The sequence below is a fragment of the Pelodiscus sinensis genome, chromosome 23, assembly GCF_049634645.1.
Source record: "Pelodiscus sinensis isolate JC-2024 chromosome 23, ASM4963464v1, whole genome shotgun sequence".
In the NCBI taxonomy this organism is placed as follows: Eukaryota; Metazoa; Chordata; order Testudines; family Trionychidae; genus Pelodiscus; species Pelodiscus sinensis.
The window spans coordinates 14849367-14855375 of record NC_134733.1 but is presented as its reverse complement, the minus strand read 5'-3'; positions in this window follow the sequence as shown (position 1 = coordinate 14855375).

Genomic DNA, 6009 nt, shown 5'->3' with positions numbered 1-6009 from the left:
ATTTAATTGGTTCCATTCTGTTGCCCTTTTGTTTAAAGTAATAACCTTTACAAAGCCCCACTGATTTATAATTTCCAGCACTCTATTAGATAGGCTTCTTTAAATCCTTAATGCCACCTTATAGCGAGGAAGGAATAAATCAAGCAGGTATTATTTGCATTGGTACTCGCTGATGGAAAGGCTTGCTTGGAAGCGCCTCTTGGCAGGGATTTCTACAGCACTTCTGCATTTTGTCGTGTCAGGTCTGCATTTGCAAATGGTGCCTGAAGTGGGTCTGACCTTACTTTAAACTTTTGCTCTGCACTGAGGGTTGAGGGTTTGGGGGGGGCGGGGGGGATTTGCAGCTGGGTTTAAAACAGTTGCCCTGGAGGCATGCAAAAGGCAGAGAGAAACAGAGTTTGAACTTTAAAAACTGGGATATTGATCAAAGGTGAAAGGGAACCAAAGGTGAAAGGAGAGATTTAATCATAGACCATTATGGGTTGGTTTATTTTTTTCCCCTCTAAATTGGTTTTTAAGTGAGATTAGCAGGACAATAGTTGCACCCTAAATTAGTAGGCTAACAAGAGCCATGGAAACAGTGTGAGTGAGTGGGCACACTGCTCCAGTTGGCCTGCACCCTGTTACATGGGACAAAAGAGAAATTTAGTCTTCATAGTCCATTGAATCCTGCCCTGAGATTGCCACAATGATTCTTGCTGGCCAGGGTGGATTTCGGGACACGGGTGCCTGTCCCAGCCTGTGACTCACCTTATTTCTGATAAGAAGCCAGTCAGCTACCACGTGATAATGTGCATGGGTTTTAAGGACAGATGTTTGGGCTGATCATTGCAATGCAGACGAGAATTTCAGGTGGTGGTTTTGTTCTGATAAATATGCCACAGATTTAACTAAAAAGGAAAGCAACCATGGAATTGTTTCATGACTCCGTGTCAGAGCGCCCAGTTTGTAGCTGATGGTCAGCGTTACTTCAATGGAAGGACTGGACAGAAGATTGTAGGTGGGCTGGGGGGAGACCCTGGAGAGGGATGATTGAGATGTGTAAGCCTCAGATTTGAATGATCTTGACACAGGGAAACTGAAGGTACGATCCCAGCAAGACTGAAACATGGGTCTAAATTACAGGGGAGAAATGTCTGCAAATTCAAACCAGTGTTTTAACCTACACACACCCTGACCACAAGCAAGACCAAAAACACAACAAACCTCAGACCTCACAATAGTCATTCCGGCCCTTTGAACCCCTGAATCCCAGTGGATAAAAGTAGTGAGATCGCAGAGATGGAGAAATTCTCAAAGCCCAGGGCGATCTCAAGGGGATACTCAGTCTGTAGAATCACAACACCAGAGATGTCTTACAGGCCTGACAGACAAGTCATTCATGGGACAGAGTGGCTGAGCTTGTAGTAAGCAGAGTGGCTCCATCACATTCCCCCTTGGAAAATTTACTCCTCTGAGGAATAACACATTGACCAGCTAGGCAAGGAGGTAAGACCAGAAAAGCTGGCCGACATTTCAAATCCATATGCTAGCAGCCACACAGATGGAGAAAGGGGAGAAGGAACACATGGCTCAGTGCTGCTTATTTCTATAAAACCAGGCTCCCAGCAGGAGCTGGGGAAACTTACAAAAACATCCACCTTGGTCTTGATTGTTTAGGGATCATTGTTTTAACTGACAAGACGGGGCACTGGTGGGGGCCTACTGTCGAATGGCCAAAGCGCTCCCCCAGCCAGTAGATCCCTCTGGAGCAACCCTTTCCCAGTTTAAATGTCTTTCAGATGAGCAAGAAAAGATGTCAGGCTGGAAAAATGTTACTCAACATCTATTTATCCCACTTCTCCACTGGTGGTGACAATGAAAAAAGAATGCAAGGAATCCACAGCTCCTAGAGCAAGGCTTGGATGAAAACGAATGATGATACTTGAAATATTTAACATTTTGTGACACCTCGCAAGTAAAGACCTTCAGTAGATAAAGACTTACGATACCACCTGGACACTGCCACCGCTGGTGGAGAGAGGTGGTGGAATCTCCACCACTGGTGATTTCTAAGTTGAGGCTTGACAAAGCCCTGGCTGGGATGATTTTGTTGGGGTTGGTCCTGCTTGGAGCAGTGGGTTGGATTAGATGACCTCCTGAGGTCTCTTCCAACCCTATGATTCTATGAAACAGTCCCCTGCTGCACAGCACAGCAAACGGGAAGTGTTGATCAACAATGTTGGGCAAACTCCGACTCACGTGGAAAGTTCGCTGGGAGCTTTTATGTGCACACTAAGCTGGGAGTGCCACAGCCTAGCAGCAGATCAGTTTATCTACTGTGTTAGAGGAAGGATTGCATCAACACGGCTGGAATCTGAAGCTGCTGTTGGAGGCAGTGTAGTTATTGCAGACTAATTACATCGGCAGGGATCTTTCCTTACTGGAAGTTTTGAGGCTTCTTCGTGTCCAGCGTTTAACTTCCAAGTGTTTGGGCCCCGTTAATATGCCTGGGTCCAAAGATAAGCTTCTTATGTTTCCAACCTTCTGTGTGAGCCAGAGACACCCTTCCAAGCTCTGCCCTTCATCCACTAGATAAAAGCAAAATCACAGGGTTCATGTAAAATGAAAAACAACCCCAGCCCCCCAACTAAATGCACTAACCATTCCGAGAACGGTGTGTTTGGGGGTTTGTCAGAAGATAAAATGGCCTGTCTAAAACAGAAGCACTTTTCTGCATCCCAAATAGTAGGAAGCAGCACCAGAGACCACTTAGCTCTGAGACAAATGTGCAAATAGATCAATATTGGCTGCCATGGTCCATGTAGGCTGGAGCTAGGGGGAGAAATGTTGAGTCCATGGAGTCTAGAAGAGAATCTATAAAAATAAAAGGAGCAGAAAGCAAAATCCAATAGAAAAAAATAAGGTGAATAATGTGAAACCTGAGCCAAGCACAAGCAGAGTGAAAAGTCAGTGTGTGCGCGGTTGGTTGGATAAGTCACCTGATACTGTCGTTTTGTTCTCTGGATGCATGGATGATGAAATATCATGGTCTATTTCCAAATGGAGGAAAGAGTGAGCGAGGGACCGTAATGAAAAAAATGAAGCCAATGTCATACTCTCTGGGATCCCCACTTGCCCCTAGCATCTGGCACGGCTAGAGTTGCCAGGTGTCCGGTTTTAAACCAGACAGTCCAGTATTTGAGCTTTCTGTTCGGGAAACAAATGGAGAAAATATAAATGTCTGGTATTTTCTAAATAAGATGTAATGGAGATTATGATGTCATGTCAGGTGTGTCCGGTATTTTTGTTGAAACCATCTGGCAACCCGAGGAGTTGCTTCAATCCCTTATATCAGCAGTGGACAATAAAAAACTGATGTCCTGCAGGGTTAGTCCATGGTGGGCTGCCGCTGCTATATTTATCTGCAGCGCCTCAGGTATTGGGTGATTGCAGCTCTCATTGGCTACGGATCGCAGTTCCCAGCCAATGGGAGCCGTGGGAAGTGGCAGGGACTGCGACACCACTTCCTGCTGCTCCCATTGGCCACAAATGGTGATCTATGGCTTATGAGAGCTGCCACCATCTGATACCTGCAGAGGCGCAGGTAAATATAGAGGTGGGGGCCTTCCAGGGACTAACCCTGTGGACCAGATGTGGCCCACGGGCTGGAATTTGCCCATACCTGCCTTATATGTAGCAGGGGCTAATAATTCAGTGATGCCAACTCATAATATTTGGCATTTTTCTCAAACCACCAGCACCTGGGAGTGATGTGAATTTTTTTTTTTTTGAGACTCTCAGCTTTCCTTTTAAAACCAAAAGCAAGTTGCTAGTGCAACCCACACTCCTGCTGGGTGTGGTGCACCAGCCCATCCAGTATCACTGAAACTACTTACAGAGGAAATAATGGGTCTGCTCTGTAGCTTTAGCGGCGAGCCAGCTGTATTTTAGTTTATGCAGTAGAGGTTCATGGACTAAGTTCCAGAGGTCCCATGTTTGATTCCACCCTCAGATGACCAGGGTCTGCTGGTGTTACACTAGCCTTCATGGTTTTAGAGAACTTGAAAACTTTACCCCTCCTGGCTCAAAAGCGAGAAGGCAAATTTGAAAAGCCCAGCAGATATATTTAACCAATCTCATGATTATTTCAAGCCTAGCTCATGAGCTTGGAATACTTGGGATTTCTGATATTGTAGTTAGAACATCATAAGTCCAACTGTATTCACACCACTCAATCCAGTTTTACCTCAGTACGGCTGAAGGGAAAGTCAGTCCCTGTCTTTCTTTAAATTGGGTCTGTTTTTCTGGAGAAGTAGGGGGAGGAAGAGGATCTGGGTTCTGATGACCAGGAATGGTGGGGGGAGGAGGTGGTGGCAAGTTTTGTAAATGCAAAGAGGTTTGCAAGCCCTAGTAGTCTGAGAAGCTGGCAAAGCCATTAACCTCTCTCTGGAGTTAGCAGCAAACTGCCTTGTAATGTTGTTTAGTTGCAGGGGGAGGAGACTGGAGAAAACCCATGAATATATTATCTAAACAGCGTGCTCGCATCCCAAGCTTTATTTTTTCCTCAAGATTTTTTTTTAAAGTGACTTAAACATGAAAGCTCCTAGTATTCCCTCTCTCCCCTCCCCCCCATTTTCCCCAGATTCTGTCATGCAGAGAAGCTGTTCAAAATATCCCAGCTACACACACACAGTTCAGAGTGAGATGGGGTCTAATTAAGAAGAAATCTACACAAACCCTGTATAAAGTCTGAGTGGCAGGTTATTATTGTAGCAAAGTGCAACCTCTGCCATTTTGTCAAGAAAGCCCATCAAATTAGAGGGAAATAAGATGTCCATCTGTTTCGTGAATGGCAAGGCTGTGAAAAAATCAGATTCCCACAAGTTCCTTAAGTCCCAATTATTCCCAGATTATCTTTTGAGATCTGGAGATCTCAGCTGAATAAACCCGTGGCCCTGTTACTGACGGCCCGATGCACCTCTAAGGAGGGCAGAGTGGGATCCTAGCCCTTAGGTTAAGGCCTTCATCTCTCCAGTGACCTCTGGGGTGAGGGATGCTGCTTTATAGACTGACAGCAGATAAACAGCCTGTGTTAGCCCTGTTCTTTGGCTCTGCAGTCGGGTAAATAGAGAGGGCAATTGCCTTAGAAAGTTAAAGAATAACTGGGGGGAGGGGGACCCAGGGTTTCAGCCTCGCATTGGGGACTTCAAACTAAGTGTGAGGTAAATAATATCAGAAGGGAGGAAGGCAAAAGTCACCTCACTGGTTCCAGGGGGAGCTTGTCAGCAGTCAAGGCCTTCTTATTTGCAAGGAGACAAGCCTCAAAGAGTTTATTGATTCCATGTGGCTTGTATTTTGTTTTATAACAGATATGCTGCCGTATTTTTCTGAACGATATGGGTTTTGTTTTCTTCCCCCTGCCAGGAGGTCAACTAGCGCTGATGGGGAAGGGATTTGTTTAAACACTGTGTTCTTTGCAGGAGTTAGAGATTGAAAAGACCAGTCCTTCCTAGCCACTTCAGCAATTGCTCTGTCTCCACCCATGTATTTGCCTCTGCTATGGCTAAGGAGCTCTCAGATGACAGTTTTAATAATTAGCCCAGAACTGTGAGCTTGACTGTAGATTTCTGCTCTCAGATACTGAGGGGAGAGAGAGAGAGAGATCTGTATAAAAGGAAGAGAATAAAATAGAATCAATTTCTGTTGAATTTTTTCTCTCCTCCTGAAACCCCAAAGTGTTTTTATTTTACAAAAGAAACTTTGGCTGGATTTGTAGGGTAAAAATTTCAAAAGTGTTTTAAATCCCATTGGCTTTCAATGAAACTTCAGTGTCTGTCACTTAGGGCCAGATTTTCAATTATGTGTGGGCACCTAGGGTGTGTCTAAACTACCTGGCTCCATCAATGGAGCCATGTAGATTAGGCTGATCGGCAAAGGGAATTGAAGCTGCAATTTAAATAATTGCGGCTTCATTTAAATTTAAATGGCTGCTGCACTGAGCCGACAAACAGCTGATCAGCTGTTTGT